The sequence below is a fragment of the Sarcophilus harrisii genome, chromosome 3 (assembly GCF_902635505.1).
Source record: "Sarcophilus harrisii chromosome 3, mSarHar1.11, whole genome shotgun sequence".
Classification (NCBI taxonomy): domain Eukaryota; kingdom Metazoa; phylum Chordata; class Mammalia; order Dasyuromorphia; family Dasyuridae; genus Sarcophilus; species Sarcophilus harrisii.
The window spans coordinates 204023704-204043845 of NC_045428.1; positions in this window are offsets into that span (position 1 = coordinate 204023704).

Genomic DNA, 20142 nt, shown 5'->3' on the forward strand with positions numbered 1-20142 from the left:
GATTCTAACATAACCCTAAGCCTCTTTTGTCAGGAATTTAGTTGTCTAACCAGTTCCTTAACTCACATGTGATTGATTGGAGATGTCTTAACAAGATATTTTACCATCCCCCCTTATCTTGTTTGACAATATAGAAACCCAGCTTCTCACACTTGAGACATTAAAAGATTGTTTTCCCAAGCCAAATTGCTTCTTCAGTGTAATACCTGCTTGAGCCAGTGAAACTATTTTGACAGTAAAATAGCAACCCTTTGTAACCTGTAATGGATACCTATGACATAATTTCTTTATGCTATAAATTGAATTTCTCTTCTATTATTTTTTTTAATTTTAATTTTTAATATAATTTTTTTTTACAATGCTTGCTCTCCCAAATCTATTTCTATTTGCCACTTCAGTGCTTTTTTACCTCTACAAATTCATCAGGATACAGACTTCTCCTCCCTACTTTCCTCCTACCTCACTGGCAGTCACGTTACACTTTATTATACTTCCTTTTGTGAGATTGGATTGTTGAATGTTTATTTTTAACTTTCTTTTAGTTTTGGCATCTTATATTTTTTGAGTATTCCTCAATATATTTTTGCTTCTCCATTTTCTTAGCATATAAAGTTATGATCATTCTTTTTATTTTTTCTGGTTTTGCTATGTCTTCATCTTTATTTATTTGGCTATTTGGTTGATTTGATTTTCTGCCCTCTTCTTAACCAGTATATTCAAAGATTCTGCTTTTTTTTGTTTTGTTTATCATTTCTGTAGTATTTTTAAATTTCTAATTTATCCATTTTCAATATCTTATTTTTTCTGCATATTTTGTTTTTATTTTCTGCCCTTTTAAATCATCATTTATGTAAGGTTATTTTATATGCTGCAACTTTGCAAAAATTATCAATTTTTTCAATGAATTTTTATTGACACTCTAGTGTATCAATTAGTGTCTAACTAAACAACCATATCATCTAAAACAATCTCCTCTTTCCTATTTGAAATCTTCCTTCCTCTGAGAATTCAGGACTGTTTCTCCTAACTTTGCTCCTACTTTAGAATCTTAACCCTCACCTAGAGGGCTTGGTGAATATTACCATCTGTTTGTATCATCTTCTCTGCCTGGGACTTGTACTTTCCCCTTCCATTGTTTCTGCTACTGTCTTCTTATTGATCCATAGTCACTAAAGCTACCAACTTGGGTCTCCACACTTGTGATCTTTCTCAGCAATATGACTAGTTACAATATAATAATTGGGTGATAGCTTTCTTCAAGACACATTATTCTGGCACCAAGCCCATCTAAAAATCTCAGGATTCAGGTGGTTGGCTTTATTAGAGACTTGGGATTTTTGACTGCAAGTGGTTTTAATGCCCCCTAAATTTTCAAGAAGTGCCTCAAGCCACCCAGAGAGGAAACACATCCTTTCCTATACTACCATGGCCTTTGATGAAGTTCCTGATTTTAGCCATTTTTCTCTTTCCCCATAATCAGCTAATCTTGGAGTCATTGGTTTCCAATAGCACTTGATGAAATTATTGGGGACAGGTATGAGTATCTCTTGCCCTCTCTTAGGGCTCTCTACAGAACAAGGCACAGAAAGGGTAATGAAGAAAAGAATTGAGCTTTGGGGAGTAGTGTTTATTAGCATTTCTGTGTGTCAATCTGGTGAAGCCTGTGGACTCCTTCTCAAGATGAATTTTTTTTTTAAATTAAAGCTTTTTATTTACAAAGCATATACATAGGTAATTTTTCCAATATTGACCCTTGCAAAACCTTTTGTTCCCTCCTCCCCCCACCCCCTTCCCTAGCTGGTAGGTAGTCCAATACATGTTAAATATGTTGAAATACATATTAGATCCAATATATGTATACATATTTATACAGTTATTACACAAGAAAAATCAGATCAAGAAGGAAGAAAAAGAAAAACTGAGAAAGAAAATATAATGCAAGCAATTAACAACAGAGAGAGTGAGAATGCTATGTTGTGGTCCACACTCAGCTTCCACAAGTGTGTAGATGGCTCTCTTCCTCACTGAACAATTGGAACTGGTTTGAATCATCTCATTGTTGAGAGTCAAGTCCATCAGATTTGATGATCGTATAGTCTTGTTATTGCTGTGTATAATGATCTCTTGGTTCTGCTCATTTCACTCAGCATCTTAGTAGGTCTCGCCAAGCCTCTCTGAAATCATCCTAGAAGTTAATGAAAATTAAGATAGGATTTCCCCCCCTTGTTTATATTCATGCACCTATTGAAATCTAACCACAGGAAGAAATGAACCACAGGAGCTGGGGATTTCAAGACAAGGACTCCAGTTATAGAAAGAAAAATTGTCAATATTGTAGTCTGTGGGAACCCCCATGGTGTTGGAAGTTGTCAGGAGTGAGATAAAGCTTTTTCCCCGGTGGTTATCTCTGATGATGCTGACTATTCACTGCTAGACAAGTTCGTACAAAAGGTCAAGTAACAGCAAAGAACTTGAAGTAGGAAAAAGTAATTATATGAAAAGACAATGTGTCAGGAAGGGAAATCTAGGAAATATTTCCAAACCAAAAGCAAAGAATCAAATGTAGAGAGTTCAAGTGCCTAGAAAAGAGGAGTAGAGAGATTCTGATCTGTCAGCAGGAGCAGAACATAGGCTCAATGCTCCATGGTCCAGTGGGCTTTATTTTTATGCACAGGAATTGCCACTGCCTTTCTGTGCTCCCTTAGTAATGTCCTCAGGATCTTCCAGGGAAAACATTGAACTGTCATGAACCAGGAAGCCAAAGAGATGTTTCCCTTGCTTCCAGAGCAGTATATAAGTAAGCAGCCCTGAAGATGCTTATTCTAGCTTCTTAGAATGTTGCTCTGTAGCAGGCAACCTGAGTTCCTTCTGATTGTTGAGGTAGCAATACCTAATTTGAAAAAAAAAAATGTGACAAATTCACAATGGCCATTCTCTTTGCCAAAAAGGAAGGTTTATTTAGGAAAAGAGTTTACATACAAAAATAAGAAGTAAAATAGATACCAGGAATGGCCAATGAGAAATAGAGTTGGAAGAACTTTTTCTTAGAAAGGAAAGGAATTTGGAAGAATCCATTAAACGAATTTGCCATGAGGTATATCATTGACAGGCAGGTTAGACTGACTACAGAGTTAGCTAGAGAAAGAGCATGGAGAGTCTTTCTTTCATTAGAAGGAAGGTCTATGACTGGGGGTGGGTGGGAGGTGAATAACCCCATAGTTATTAGTCCAGCTTAGTCCAGAAGAGAACTTAGCAAAGATCTTCATCATAAGCAGATCTTTTACAGGGGAAATATAGCCTTGAGGATTTCTCAGGTGCAAAGGTAGGAACTCAAGAGGGAGGATCAGAGAGCTAGATGATCTGCAGCTGGAGAACCAGGTCCCAGATCTGTCTAAAGATATACCAATCAAAATAGTCTGGGAAAACTGCTTTTTCTGTGATCAGAATTGCTACCCCTGCTTTTTTATGATTAGCAGCAGTATAATTACCTCCATCCTATTTTTTTCTTCCCACTCTATCACTCCTCACTAGTGTTTTGTTTCTGACTAGTCCTTCACTTAACCCCCCTTCCCTTTTCTCTTACCCCTTTCTCCTGCTGGTTCTGCCATCCCTTCTAAACAGCCCCTCCCTTTTCTTGACCTTTTCTTCTCCTATTTTCCCTATTGGATAAGATAAATTTCTAAACCCAACTTTGAGCTAAGACTGATGAGATTAAGCTTCAGATGATGCTCATCTATCTTCCTTCTTTCCCTCCACTGTAATAGGTTTTTGTGCTTCTTCATGTGATTTAATTTATCCCATTTAACCCCACCTTTCCTCTTCTCCCAGCACCATCTTTTTTTCCACCCCTTAATGTCTTTTTCTTTAATATCATAACATTAGAGTCAACACACCCACACCCTCTATGTCTGCCTCCCCTAACTGCCCTAATAAAAGCTACAGTTCTTGAGTGTTACAAGTATCATCTTTAAAGATAAAATGATAAATTGTAAAGAGTTTAACCTTTAAATAATAAATTTCAAATGATGTTTTTGTTTTACTGTTTACCTTTCTATGCTTTTATGCTTCTCCTGAGTCCTGTATTCATAGATCAAATTTTTTGTTTAGTTCTCATCTTTCCAACAGAAATGATTGAAAGTCCTCTACTTTACTGAAGGTTCATTTTCTCCCCCTGAAAGATGATGCTCTATCAGATTGTTAAATATCAGAAATGTAGATGATTTTTATCAATGAAATTGACAATTAAAAAGATATCCTACCACTTCCTTCTAAGGGCTATTTGTGATAAAGCTATATCATATATTTAATTTCACCTAGTAGAGCTTTCCAAGAGAGCCACTGTTTGATTTTCTACTTGTATCACAGGTACTTAATTTTCTGCATATAATAATTGCTTAATAAATGCTTTTATTATCTATTTATTAGTAATATGAAATTTCAGTAAATAAATTATTTTTATCTTTTAAAAAAAAAGATGATGTTCAATATTGCTGAGTAGTTGATTCTTGGTTGTAATCTAAGGTCTGCTGCCTTTCAGAATATGGTATTCTAGGCCCTCTGATCCTTTATTGTAGAAACTGCCAAATCCTGGGTAATCCTGACTATGGCTCCCTGATACTTAAACTGTTTTTTCCCCTTTCTGGCAGCCTGAAGTATTTTTATCTTGAGGTTATAGTTCTAGAGTTTTGCAACAAAATTTCTTGGAGTTTTCCTTGTGGAATCTCTTTCCAGAGGTAACTGATAGAATCTTTCAATGACTATTTTGTCCTCTAGTTCTAGTATATCGGGGCAATTTTCCTTGATGATCTCTTGAAGAATGCATCCAGACTCTTTTTTTGATCATGACCTTCAGGGAGTTCAATGATTTTTAAAATTATCTCTCCTGGATCTATATTCCAGGTCAGCTATTTTCCAATGAGGTGTTTTACATTTCCTTTCATTTTTTTTCATTCTTGTTAATGACTCCTGATGTTTCATAGAGTCATTAGCTTCTATTTGCCCAGTTCTAGTTTTACATGTATGATTTTTTTTTCAGTTGGCTTTTCAGAATATATTCTGCTTCAGCCTTTTACAACTAAACACAATTGATTTTTAATCCAATCTACTATCTGCTTTTGTTTTATAAGATAATTGGATCAATTCAGTTATGATTAGCAGCAGTGTAATTCCCTCCATCCTATTTTTTTCCTTTCCACTCTGTCACTCCTCACTAGTATTCTGTTTCTGACCAGTCCTTCACTCAATCTCACTCATCCATTTGATAATTTTTACTTTTAAAGGTGTTGCTTTCTTCAGTGGGGTTTTTTCTTTTTCTTCTTTTTTTTTCATTTGGCCAATTGTAATTTTTTAAGGAATTGTTTTCCTTTTCCAAGCTGTCTACTCTCTGTTGAATATCTCTTATTTCTTTATGAGCTATTCTAAGAAGGCTCTTTGAGCTTGAGACCAATTCACATCCCCCTTTGAGGTTTCCCATGTGGGCATTTTGTCCATTTCTGAGTTGGTATTTTTGTCTTCCTCTACACCATAGTAGCTTTCTTGCTCATTTCTTTCCTTCCTTTTTTTCTTTTTTTTTTTTTTTTTTTCTATTTCATACTTTTAAATTCAAGCTTTGCTCCTGGGACACAGAGGGTGCTGTTCTAAGGTTCTTGTGAAGCTTTGAGCTTTGTCTTTAAGCACAGGGGTCTCTTGTGTTTGGTATCTTGCTCACAGTGTTGAGATAAGCTGACCTAGTCTCATATGTTGTTTCCTGGTTTCTCTGACAATTTGCTTTCTGAGATGGGACTGGAGGCTGTCCTACTGCTCTGCTCTGCTACTGTTTTACTGAGTCAGGATAGGGTCTCTGTGGATTATCAGCTGTGACTAAGACTCTCCCACTGGCTTTCCTGTACACTGTCTGAGCTGTGCTGTGCACTTCTTTCACTCAGTGAGACTGACCTTTCTTGATTGAAGTCCTTCCAAGGATAAGATAGATTATCTTATGCTGGAAAAGTCCATCTCTCTGCAGGTTCTGTCATTCCAGGCTCTGTTTAGAGGTTTAGTTTCATGTGGTTTTCAAGGGAAACTGGGAGAACTCAAGCAGTTTCTTGCTTGTACCCCTAGAACTTCCATAAAACTATCATAAGAGAATCTTGCAAGAAGGAATGGCCACAAAGAAGAGATATAAGAAAACTCCTCCCATAACTCCTTTAAAGAGGTAGGAATTCCATGGGAGTGGAACATAGTATATATATTTTCATATTGTTTGAATGTATTTACAAGTTTTGCTCCCCCCCCCATCTTTTTTCTCTTTCTTTAAATTATATATATATGTAGCATAGCCCTTAAAAAAAGGCTACAGAAAAATTTGGGTGATGGAAAAAAATCAATAAAAATTAATTTTCAAAAAAAATTAAAATTCAAAAACAAAAAGAAAGCCATAAAATTTTAATTTAATAATTAAAAAATGAGGAGGAAAATGCTTGAAAAAAAATTTTGAGGTACTATTTCAACTCAAGAAATTAGCCAAAATAATGAAAAGCTACCAATTTCAATGACAAGAATGGAAGATATATAGAGAAACAGACACATTCCTTCCTTGCTCATGAAACTGCACATTGTTGAAACTTTCTGGAAAGCAATCTGATAGTACACAATAAAAGTTTTTAAAAAATCACATCTTTTGATCCAGTAATTTCATCATTCAAAATATACTCTCCTATTTGATTTTTCAATTACTGTTCTTCCCAAAAGTTTTTTGGGCTTGTGATCTTTTGATGTTACTCTTTGGGGGTAGGAGTGGCTTTTTTTTTTTTTTAACTTCACTGTCTTCCTCTGAATATAAACTTAGATTTATTATCTAAGTTTATTATATCTAAGAATATTATATATTATCTAAGTTTATATTTAGATCATCTTTTATACCAAAGTTCCTATCTATTGTTGGGTACTTTTTCTTTATTTACTCATTTTATTTTTATATTATTTTTAATAACTTGCTATTATAATCAAGTTTTAATCTTGAGTAATGTTACCCTTGTCCTCAGGTCCTCCTTATTGTTTTCTGAAATCTGTCCAGGGGCTCAATCTCAGGACCTTCTTTCTTCTCTAAGCCAATGTTCCATAGATAAGTTGTCCCACAAAATGATCTTTCTCCCTGTGGTACCACACTCTTGCAGCATGTGCTTATTCCTAGCCCACAGCTGCAGCCTGGTATCACTTTTGATCATAGCAATTGTATTTGTTCTGGCTAGAAACCAGAGGGCTTCTCCTCCCAGGTTTCTTCCTTCCCCCCTCCTTTCTTCCCCTCTCCTTCCCTCTTCCCCTCTTTACCTCCTCTCCTCCCCCTCCCCTCTCCCCTCCTTCTCTCCTTCCCACCTTCCCTCCCCCTCTTCTTTCTTCCATACTCTCTTTCTTTCCTCCTTCCCTCCTTCCCTCCTCCCTTTGCTACTTCCCTCCCTCCTCCTTTCCTTCCTTGCTTCCTTCCCTCCTTCCTCCTTTCCTTCTTTCCTATCTCCCTTTCATGCTTCCTTCCTTTCTTCCTTCCTCCCTCCCTTCCTTCCTCACCTCCTTCCTTCTTTCCTCCCTTCCAGTCTCCCCTCCTTCCTTTCTCCCTTCCTTCCTTCCTTCCCTCCTTCCTTTTTCCCTTCCTTCCTTCCCTCCCTTCTTCCTTCCTTCCTTTTTCCCTTCCTTCCTTCCCTCTTTCTTTCCTCCCTTCCTTCCTTCTTCTCTTCCTTCCCTCCTCCCCTCCTTCCTTACCCCCTTCCTTCCTTCCCTCTCTCCTCCCCTCCTTCCTTCCTTCCCATAAGGAAGTTTATGAGGTAAATGTTTGTGAGGTGAAAATTCCTGAGGTGAAATTGTCTGAGTTTCCTGACAGAGCTACTCTAGGTCCTGCTGTCTGTTGATTTAGTGGAGTCAACCTGTAGGTATCTACACTTCACTTGAGCCAAACCTCAGCCCTTGGAGACCCTGTTTTTTCTGAGGTTCTCTTAAATTATCTTAGCAGGACAACTGCTTTAACACATTATTTTTGTTGCTTTACCTTCATTCCCTGGCAACTTTTTTTCATGTGTTTGTAGAGGAAAACTGGAGAACCAGGAATTTCTTCTTCTTTTTTTTAAGTTGAAAAAGTTTCTTTTTTTATTTCATTTATTTATTTATTTATTTTTATTATCACTTTCTATTGACAGAGCCATGCCTGGGTAATTTTTTTTTTTTTTTTTTTACAACATTATCCCTTGCACTCACTTCTATTCCAACTTTTCCCCTCCCTCCCTTCACCCCCTCCCCCAGATGGCAAGCAGTCCTATACAAGTTAAGTATGTCACAGTGTATCCTAGATACCATATATGTGTGCAGAACCGAACATTTCTTTTGTTGCACAGGAAGAATTGGATTAAGAAGGTAAAAATAACCTGGGAAGAAAAACAAAAATGCAAACAGTTTGCATTCATTTCCCAGTGTTCTTTCTTTGGGTGTAGTTGCTTCTGTCCATCCTTGATCAATTGATTCCATCAGAATACATCCTCATACAGTATCGTTGTTGAAGTATATAATGATCTCCTGTTTCTGCTCATTTCACTCAGCATCAGTTCATGTAAGTCTCTCCAAGTCTCTCTGTATTCATCCTGCTGGTCATTTCTTACAGAACAATAATATTCCATAACATTCATATACCACAATTTACTCAACCATTCTCCAATTGATGGGCATCCTCTCAGTTTCCAGATTCTAGCCACTACAAACAGGGCTGCCACAAACATTTTGGCACATACAGGTCCTTTTCCCTTCTTTAGTATCTTCTTGGGGTATAAGCCCAGTAATAGCACTGCTGGATCAAAGGGTATGCACAGTTTGATAACTTTTTGAGCATAGTTCCAAATTGCTCTCCAGAATGGCTGGATGTGTTCACAATTCCACCAACAATGTATCAGTGTCCCTGTTTTCCCACATCCCCTCCAACATTCTGCATTATCTTTGCCTGTCATTCTAGCCAGTCTGACAGGTGTGTAATGGTATCTGAATTGTCTTAATTTGCATTTCTCTGATTAATAATGACTTGGAGCATATTTTCATATGGCTAGAAATAGTTTCAATTTCTTCATCTGAGAATTGTCTGTTCATATCCTTTGACCATTTATCATTTGGAGAATGGCTTGATTTCTTATAAATTAGAGTCAATTCTCTATATATTTTGGAAATGAGGCCTTTATCAGAACCTTTGACTGTAAAAATGTTTTCCCAGTTTATTGCTTCCCTTCTAATCTTGTCTGCATTAGTTTTGTTTGTGCAAAAACTTTTCAATTTGATATAATCAAAATTTTCTATTTTGTAGTCAATAATGATCTCTAAGAACCAGGAATTTCTGACCTCTTCTGCCATTTCCCCAGAATGTTTACCCTATATTAAGAAGACTCAAAAAAGAGCCATCTATTCACAGATTTTTCTAGTATCAGTACATATAATCATAAAACAAAACTGGAAGAAACTTGAATGTCCAATAGAGGGAAATGGTGAACTATTTTGTTGCATATTAATGTTATGGAATACATACCATTTAGACCAACAAATGGAAGAAATACAAAGACATCTGGGAAATCTTTCTGATATAAAGCAAAAAGGAAAAAAAAAAACTTAGAAGAATGGAGTCATACTTACTGTAACTATATAAGAGAAAAAAGGTAAATGAGAATGAACAGAAAATGCTGCTAGAAATTTATAGGCTATCACCAAAAAAGTTATGCAGTTTAGTACATCAAAATTAGTTCATTTAAATGCAATTAATGACAAAACAAGTTTATTTTAAAATACTGAACCAACCATTTTATTTCCTAATAATTTATCCTACCCAAGTTTACACTTAAAACTTTCAGAGATAGAGTAACTTACCAATTCCCACACAACTCTGGAGGTTAAATTCTTTTCTTCAAACTCCATGTGTTCTTTCAGTCCTCCACAAGATGGCAGAATAAGTACAAATAGCATCCAAAAAGGAAAAGAAAAGAAAACATTTCTTTTGAAAACTAATTTTAATTGTCTGTTCATTTCGACTTTTCTTTGTCAATTATTGTCATTAAAATTATTAAAGTAGGTGATCATAAAGAATTAGAAGTGATGTGCACATTTGGCTTAAAATAAAAACAAACATGGGTAATTGGGCATCCCATTGGAAGTCAGGAAGACTCATCTTCCTGAATTCAAATCTGATCTCAGATACCAGAATTTCTTATCGTTCCTTTCTATTGTCTAATGAATGGGACTGATTGGATGAAGTATTTCTCAGTATTGAATCATTTGTTCCCTGTTTTCAGAACTGAGACCTTGGGAAGGTCATTTACTCTCTGGAGGAATGGACTTTGAACCTAAGATACAGGAAGTTGCAGGAAGTGACATGACCGGTGGGAGGCAGTCAGCATTGGTGACCATTAGTCAAAGATGGTTACATCCTTTTAGTCTATCCAATGAGAAGGCTCAAGTATTTTGTTTTTAAACCCTGGACAAGATGGAAGCTGGTCAGGTTCCAAGAGCACATGGTGGGAGTTGGGATGGCTCCCCTGTGTGTCTGGGCCTCTCCCTGCAGGGATTAAATAAATGTTTTCTCTTTGTACTTGATGATGTCTCTGATTAGTTAATTGGATTGGGAAGGAGGTCTTGCACCTGTTCCATCCCACACACTAGATAATATATGTTGGCTCAAAAAATGTCAAGTAATTTTAGTGTCCAACAAACAAAAGTGAGAAGAGAAACTTGCTTCCAAAAAGCACAACTACTTATTCCATTTCAAAATCAACGATTAAAGATTTTTAGATCATATAGACTTCTGTATTAATGATGATGTCGCTGATTTCCATTTGTTTTCTGGGGATGATCTAGAGCTTTGCTTTCTCTGACTCTTTTCTACAATTCATTTTCCACATGTACCTGACACATTAATATATCTTCTGCATGCATCTGTTCACGTAATTTGTTCACTAAAAACAGTTCATTAGCTCACTAATCCTTGCCAAATAATGACTACCCTGCCAGTCAAGAGCTTTCACATTCTGATACCAATAAACTAAATAATCAAATTCAATACATTTTATTCAAGGTTATCTTGCTATATTCAATAAATAATTTTTCAGAGATTTCCTAGGAATTCCTAGCTACTTTGTCCTTACATAAAAGGACAAGACAAGAAAAGACAACTTAGAGGTTGTACTAACAAATTCCTTTTCTTTCTTTCCTGCCCCCTATTCTCCACTTCTGCTTTATTCAAGGGGAATTCCAGAAAGGAATTTGCAGAGTTCTCAGTGATAAAAATTGCAGATAGGTTGACTTCTATAGTGCATGGGGAGTATCTACACAATAGACAAAAGTAAGATGTTTCAGAGAAAAAAAATCAAGAAAATCTGGCAACTGATTATATATGGAGAAGGAGGGAGAGGGAAAAGTAGAGGCTGAGTTTGTTGCAATCCTAGGTGGTATTACCTTTAGCAGAAGGAGGGAACTTCTGAAGAAGAAAGAAGAAGGAAGGTATATAAGTTTTATTTTGGCCTGTTGAGTTGAATTCCTAAGGGAATTCAGTTGTAAATATCCAATAGGAAATTGGTAATGTGAAACCAGATCTAAGGAAAAATTGAATATGTAGATCTATGAGTCATTTGCTTAGAGATGATAGTTGAACCTATGAAAACTGATGAAATTATTGAATCTATGTAGAAAAAAGGCCCAGGTCAGATCCTTGGGGAACTCTCACATCAAGTGAGCAATACAAGGATGAACTAGCAAAGAATACTAAGAAAGGATGGCAAGACATATAGGAAAACTTGGAGAAAACAGTGTCATGAAAACCCAGGGAGGACAGAGTACACCATTTGCTCAATGGCATCAAATACTGCAGAGATGACAGAAAGAATAAAGATCAAGAAAGGTTCATTAGATTTGGTGAGACTTTTTCATTGATATGCTTGAAGAGAGGAATTTCACTTAAGTGATGAGAGTGAAACAATATTACATTTGTTTGAGAGGAAAAGGGAAGGTGTAAACAAGAAATGTGTATGATTTTTTATAACTTGATATTATAGGATCAATGACCTAGAACTGGGAATTGAACAAAAGATAGTAACACAATTTGAGGGAATTTTAAGGTCAAGTGAAATATTTTAAAGAACTGCAGATAGTCATGGGCATGGTGAGAGAGAGCAGTACTGTGGAAAATTACTGTGGCAAATTGTTGTTTTTAACAATGGTGAAAGTAACATTATATTGGGGAAAAGGATGAAGAAATGATAGATGTACTTCCAGTAACTCAAAGAAACAAATAAATGTTTGTTCTGATTAAACAAATGTTTGTTCTGAAAAATGGACACTAAATAAAAATGAAGACTGATTATTGCCATTTCCTAGAATTATAAAATCTCAGAGTTTTTAAGGTGCTTCAGTGGCCTCAATTGCTAGGCTATGGGATTCTACCGAGAGGGAGTACTGAGACCACCTTGATCTCGGGTGCACAATAAGTTTTCTGCCATGTTGCAGAAATGCCCTTGTTGAGCAAGGAGCAATGATTTGTGATCATGGGAACGAGTATTGAGTCGGAGGATCACAGCTAGTTGCTCATCAGCAGGGATGCCTTGACAGGGTCTCTCACCTGTGAGTAAATTGCTAAATTGCTGGATTGGCTCTCCTCCCATTGGCAGATGTCAGGCATACACAAAACCCACAAACTGCTTCTCTGAATGGTGATTGAGGATTGTCTCCTGTTCACACACTGATTATAATTGCAAAAAAGTACATCAATAAGATTGTACAGCATAATAAACAGGAGCTCTTTTCACACTTTATGAGTATCCTACCTCATTCATCTCATATCTGAGATCAAAGGGCTCATATATTTTGATTTTTTTTGTTTTGTTTAGATTTGTCTTTAATCATGTAAAAAGTATTTTATAATTAGCTCATATATTTTGAGCTCTTAAGATGGTCACAACAGACTTTGAAAGGATGGAAATTCCTAAAGGTAGAGTTGTGGAACCAGCACAAGATGTAAAAGTGAGAAAAAATTGTTATTGAGGGAATATAGTCAAGTTTTTATTTTGGAGTGAAAAAAATAAAGGTGATTGATTGGGTGGTGGAGTCATAGGTATTAATGGAGCTCAAGTGAGATAAAGGAAATAATAAAATAAATAAAATAAAATAAAAAATAAAAAAATAAAATAAAAAAAAAGGAAAAAATAAAAGTAAATCCTAAAGTGTTATATAAATGGCAGTTGTTGTCGTTGTTATAATTAGCCTAAAGAATACAGATCTCTAGTTTACAATACAATGTCTACAGAACAAAACCAGGTCATGTTGGCAAATGTTTAACAAGTAGGATCTCCACAGTTTTTTTTTTTTTTTAAAGTATGCATACACTTTTAAATTTAATCTGCCTTATTACTTTATTTGGTCAAGAAATCTATAAGAAAATAAAGCAAGCCCTGATATGTAGCAATTTCAGATGATTGAGATATAAATGCTTACACAGATAATAACCCATTGGTGCTGACTCCAGCTTACTGTTGCATATGAGTGACTCTGTCCCTCAGTAGTTTGTGGGGGTTTGGGTTCTTTGGAGGGCTTCTAGCCATTTTCATTTCTAGTCTATGATTTTCCACAAGACCTGCTGGTTCTCTGCTGAGTGCTGAGCCTTCATCAGAGACACTGACTGTTTTTGTTTTGTTTTGTTTGGGGGGGAAGCAGGGTATGCAACAGAGGGCACTAGCTGCAGAATAAGAATACTAGGGGCTGGATGGTCAGTGCCAAGACTATTTCACTGGTGATCATTCCTCAGGGTAGGGCAAAATGTATGCTGGCTGTGGGGCCTGCCTCTGCCCCCCTCAGCTTTTCTGGCCAGAGGCTACTGGGGCCACTTGCAGCTGCTGGGGCAGACTGGTCAGCATGTACTGCATGAGAATGGTATCCCCAGGCTTGTCTAGAGGAATAGGTTGTCAGATGCCCAGGGACACAGGGCCCTTGGGATCACTGTCAATGTGAGGGGCTCTGCTGCAGCTACTACTTGGTTAGAAAATCAGAACGTAATTCAAGTTTGCCTACATTTTCCTAGCACCTTTTTTCCCCCACATCTGTATTTGGGAGTCTGATCTGGGATAAGAGGGTTAGCAGAGAGAAGATCTTTTGACCTGGGGCAATAAAGACAGGGTTAAGAAGAAGTTATTCTAGGGTGCAAAATGCTTACTCTTTTTTTTTCTGTCTTCATTCCAAGATTACTGTCAATCTTGGTTTTTTCCTTCATTGTTCTCAATGAATGAGGATATTAATCTTGTCATTTACTTTCAAAATTTGTATTAAAAATTAGTTTTCCTTAAAACAAGTTATACAGAATAGTATCCTAAAACTTACTAAGATATTTCAGAATAGAGTGAGTTCTTGGAATTGCCCCAAAGTTGCAGGAATTCTCTGCAATCTTAAACCTCCAAAATATGCTTTAAAAAAAAAACAGTTTAACAATCTTTGATTACTAGACTTTTTGTCTGATAATTTCAACATAGCCAAAACTAAAATGACAGGGAAAAAAAAAGTTTTATGGGGCAGCTAGGTGGCACAGTGGATAGAGCACTAGCCCTGAAGTTAGGAGGACCTGAGTTCTAATCTGATCTCAGACTCTTAACACTTCCTGGCTGTGTGATACCCTGGGCAAGTCACTTAACCCCAATTGTCTCAAGGGAAAAAAAGTTTAATATAGGTTTTCTTTTTCTTTTCTTATAACTTAATCCCTTTTGGAAAACTTAAAGTTGGGATTGGTCTTGCTCACTGGGACTACTGAATCAACTATAAAAATTCATTTATCTTTCCCATTATTCTAAACACTCTGGAGAAATAAATCTTCTGTAGCACACAACCTGGTTCCACTGGTACTGGAGAGTCCAATGGCCCAGTTCCATATTCAGTCCCACTTCTGACACGAATTAATGTCAACCAAATTGAACCAACATCTTAACTTTGATTGGCTGGAGCCCAACAAAGCAGGCAAGAGACAGGAAAGTCAGGAATCGAAACAAAAGTTTAATTTGAAAGTGAGAAAAAAAGATTGCAAGCAAAAACACATTGCTGGATCCCTGTCTCTAGAGGTAGGGCCTGAAGCAGTGTGATGGAAATCTCAATATTTTTTTTTTTTTTTTTTTTTTAATTTAATAGCCTTTTATTTACAGGATATATACATGGGTAACTTTACAGCATTAACAATTGCCAAACCTCTTGTTCCAATTTTTCACCTCTTACCCCCCCACCCCCTCCCCTAAATGGCAGGATGACCAGTAGATGTTAATTATATTAAAATATAACTTAGATACATAATAAGTATACATGACCAAAACATTATTTTGCTGTACAAAAAGAATCAGACTCTGAATTATTGTACAATTAGCTTGTGAAGGAAATCAAAAATGCAGGTTGTGCATAAATATAGGGATTGGGAATTCAATGTAATGGTTTTTAGTCATCTCCCAGAGTTCTTTTTCTGGGTATAGCTAGTTCAGTTCATTACTGCTCCATTAGAAATGATTTGGTTGATCTCGTTGCTGAGGATGGCCTGATCCATCAGAACTGGTCATCATCTAGTATTGTTGTTGAAGTATATAATGATCTCCTGGTCCTGCTCATTTCACTCAGCATCAGTTCGTGTAAGTCTCTCCAGGCCTTTCTGAAATCATCCTGTTGGTCATTTCTTACAGAACAGTAATATTCCATAATTTTCATATACCACAATTTATTCAGCCATTCTCCAACTGATGGACATCCATTCAGTTTCCAGTTTCTAGCCACTACAAAAAGGGCTGCCACAAACATTCGTGCACATACAGGTCCCTTTCCCTTCTTTATAATCTCTTTGGGATATAATCCCAGTAGTAACACTGCTGGATCAAAGGGTATGCACAGTTTGATAACTTTTTGAGCATAGTTCCAAACTACTCTCCAAAATGGTTGGATTCGTTCACAACTCCACCAACAATGCATCAATGTCCCAGTTTTCCCGCATCCCCTCCAACAATCATCATTATTTTTTCCTGTCATCTTAGCCAATCTGACAGGTGTGTAGTGGTATCTTAGAGTTGTCTTAATTTGCATTTCTCTGATTAATAATGACTTGGAGCATCTTTTCATATGACTAGAAATAGTTTCAATTTCTTCATCTGAGAATTGTCTGTTCATATCCTTTGACCATTTTTCAATTGGAGAATGGCTTGATTTTTTATAAATTAGAGTTAATTCTCTATATATTTTGGAAATGAGGCCTTTATCAGAACCTTTGACTGTAAAAATATTTTCCCAGTTTATTGCTTCCCTTCTAATCTTGTCTGCATTAGTTTTGTTTGTACAAAAACTTTTCAGTTTGGTATAATCGAAATTTTCTATTTTGTGATCAGTAATGATCTCTAGTTCTGCTTTGGTCATAAAGACCTTCCCCTTCCACAGGTCTGAGAGGTAAACTATCCTATGTTCCTCTAATTTATTAATAATTTCATTCTTTATGCCTAGGTCATGAACCCATTTTGACCTTATCTTGGTGTACGGCGTTAAGTATGGATCAATGCCTAGTTTCTGCCATATTAGTTTCCAATTTTCCCAGCAATTTTTATCAAACAGTAAGTTCTTATCCCAAAAGCTGGGATCTTTGGGTTTGTCAAAGACTAGGTTGCTATATTTGTTGACTGTTTTATCCCTTGAACCTAATCTATTCCACTGATCAACTAATCTATTCCTTAGCCAATACCAAATAGTTTTGGTAACTGCTGCTCTATAATATAATTTTAGATCTGGTACAGCTAAGCCACCTTCATTTGATTTTTTTTTCATTAATTCCCTTGAAATTCTTGACCTTTTGTTTTTCCATATGAACTTTGTTGTTATTTTTTCTAGGTCATTAAAATAGTTTTTTGGGAGTCTGATTGGTATAGCGCTAAATAAATAGATTAGTTTAGGTAATATTGTCATCTTTATTATATTTGCTCGCCCTATCCAAGAGCATTTAATATTTTTCCAATTGGTTAGATCAGACTTAATTTGTGTGAAAAGTGGTCTGTAATTTTGCTCATAAAGTTTCTGATTTTCCCTTGGCAGATAGATTCCTAAATATTTTATATTATCAGTAGTTACTTTAAATGGAATTTCTCTTTGTAACTCTGACTGTTGGATTTTGTTAGTGATATATAAGAATGCTGATGACTTATGTGGGTTTATTTTATAACCAGCAACTTTGCTAAAGTTGTGGATTATTTCTAATAACTTTTTAGCAGAATCTCTGGGGTTCTCTAAGTATACCATCATGTCATCGGCAAAGAGTGATAATTTGGCTTCCTCATTGCCTATTCTTATTCCTTTAATCTCTTTCTCAGCTCTTATTGCTATAGCTAGCGTTTCTAATACAATATTAAATAGTAACGGTGATAGTGGGCAACCTTGTTTCACTCCAGATCTTATTGGGAATGGTTGCAGTTTGTCTCCATTACATATGATGCTTACTGATGGTTTTAAATAGATGCTGCTGATTATTTTAAGGAAAAGTCCATTTATTCCTATACTCTCAAGTGTTTTTAATAGGAATGGATGTTGGATTTTATCAAATGCTTTTTCTGCATCGATTGAGATGATCATATGGTTTTTGTTAATTTGGTTATTGACATGGCCAATTATATTGATAGTTTTCCTAATATTGAACCAGCCCTGCATTCCTGGTATAAATCCTACTTGATCATAGTGTATTATCTTGGAGATGATTTTCTGTAGTCTTTTTGCTAATATCTTATTTAAGATTTTAGCATCAATATTCATTAGGGAGATTGGTCTATAATTTTCTTTCTCTGTTTTCAGCCTACCTGGTTTAGGTATCAGTACCAAATCTCAATATTTATACCTATGGCTAGAGTGACCTGTAGCCCTGACATGGGGGGTAATAGTAACAATGTGATTTAATTTGATTCATAATAGGGCTTCATGACCAGAAACAATTCTGGAATTTTGCTATGATTGATATCATCTAGAGGGTGAATACAAAGGGTTGTTGCTATGACAAGCTCAGGGTACAGTGTCTTCCAATATCTTGATACCTCTCAATGTTCCTAGCTATCTTCTAAAATTGGAAATTGATGATTGGCATTTGTAGGGGAATTTTCCCCACTAGGAATTGCCTACACCAATCAAATCACAGCTCTGGACCAGAAATAAAAGCAATATAAAATATAGAAGGGGAACCTGGAATACTACAGAAATAAAAGCAATACAAAGTGATTTAGATGGGGAACCTGGAATACTATGTACTGGGAGTATCTTCTAGGATGTCACACTTGAGTTGATCTTTCAAGGGGTTCTAAAAGGATGAAGGCAGGACTGTGAACATTTGTGATGTGGGGGCCAGCTTTCAGCTTTCTGTAGGCATTTTATAAGAACAAAATGTGTTATCATGATTCTGTAACTTCCCCATCCCCATGCCTTTTTAGACTGTCTTCCTTAAGAAATAAATCCGTCTGGAGTTTATCAATGTGAAAAGTGCTTGTGTTTTTGACCTGTGATCATCTTATTTAGGTGGCCAATAATAAAATTATTAGTTTTCTTCATGCAAAATCATATGACATGAAAATCCTTTTGAAAGAATTCTAAAACTGAAACTTCAATAAATGTTACCAAAATCAGCAAAAGGAATTTCCAGAGAATGAAAGAAGAAATACCACAAGAAAAACCAGTTATTTGGAGTATGGATTTAGGAAGGGACCTTGGAGGACATCCAGTCTAACAAGTCATTTTTCAGATGGGGAAGTTGAGGTCTAGACAGGTGAAGTGACTTAAACAGTCATATAGTTGGAAGTATCTTGAGGACAAGATTCAAACTGAGATCCTTCTTATTCAAAGGTGAAATAACCTTTTTCAAGTACTACCTAACTGCCTGTGTTCATTCCAAGGTTAGGTCTACTAAGACAGTAGACCTGAAAGATGGATCTTAGCAAACATTTACCTTGATAGTTAAAAATAATATTAATTTTTATAGATTTAAAAAACCACTGGCTTTTATCCCAATTTAATTTTTTTTTTGCTATTCTTTCCTTTTTTATTTTTATGTCACTGTGATTTCTCCATGACACCTCCATTACATGGAATCTTCTCTTTTTATGACCACTTAGTCAATGGAGATGGCCCATGCTTCACCCAACTTGGCAATTCCCTCTTCCTCCACTGAAATATAATTTCTAACTAAAGCATCAATTTTTGACCCTTAAAGTAAGTTGTATCAATGGGATTCTGTTTTTGTAGCCTCTCTAGAGTATTTAAGTATCAAATCTGGTTTCAAGCCTTATAAAAATCTGAAGTTCACTTCATTAGAAGAAACCATGGATCCTTTAATAAGCTGCTGTTGGTTCAGAGCATATCTCAGAGTTTTGTTTTTTGTTCCCCCCCCCCCACCAGATTGGACAATGATCACATCTCTATAAGATAGAATCAATATAAAACTCTTGAAATTTATTTATTGTTGTTGAAAAAAGAAACAAATAGAAATAGAAAAAATAAATTGACATTTTTTCTCTTTAAGAAGACATTCTTTCTGAGATTCATAAGAATTGTGCAGTAAGGAACATCATGATTTAACCTTGTACGCTCTAGATTTTGCCAACATGACATTGTCATGTTACACTTACCTCAATCATCATTCCTGTGATCAAAGTGGACTTCATAGGATGGTACCTTGGACGAGGTCAGCACAAAACACATTGACAGCACAAAGCACTCTGATCATAGAATGTGAGAACTTTGCATTTGAATTTTGACTTGGGAGGCAGAGGACATGGGACTTCAAACTGTGGCTGTGGCATTTTCTTGTGGGACCCCAAGAAGGTCCCTTAACTTCTCTGTTCCTCACTTGCTCATCTGAAATTGAGAGGGGTTGATGATGGCCTTTTCCTGATATAAGTCTATGATCTTGTGATGTTCTCCATTAGCCTATCTTGCCATGTTTAGACTAAGTTCATCTGAGCATTGGATCACTTTCAAAATGAATTAAAATTCAAACATTTCTACATGGTTACATGTGATATATCTGGAAGAGGTGGGGGTTACGTGTGCTCTATTGCAGGGTTATTTCTGATGTACTGTCTTACAGCAGGCATCTTATCCCAAGGAGTTCTTTAGTGAGCACTGTTC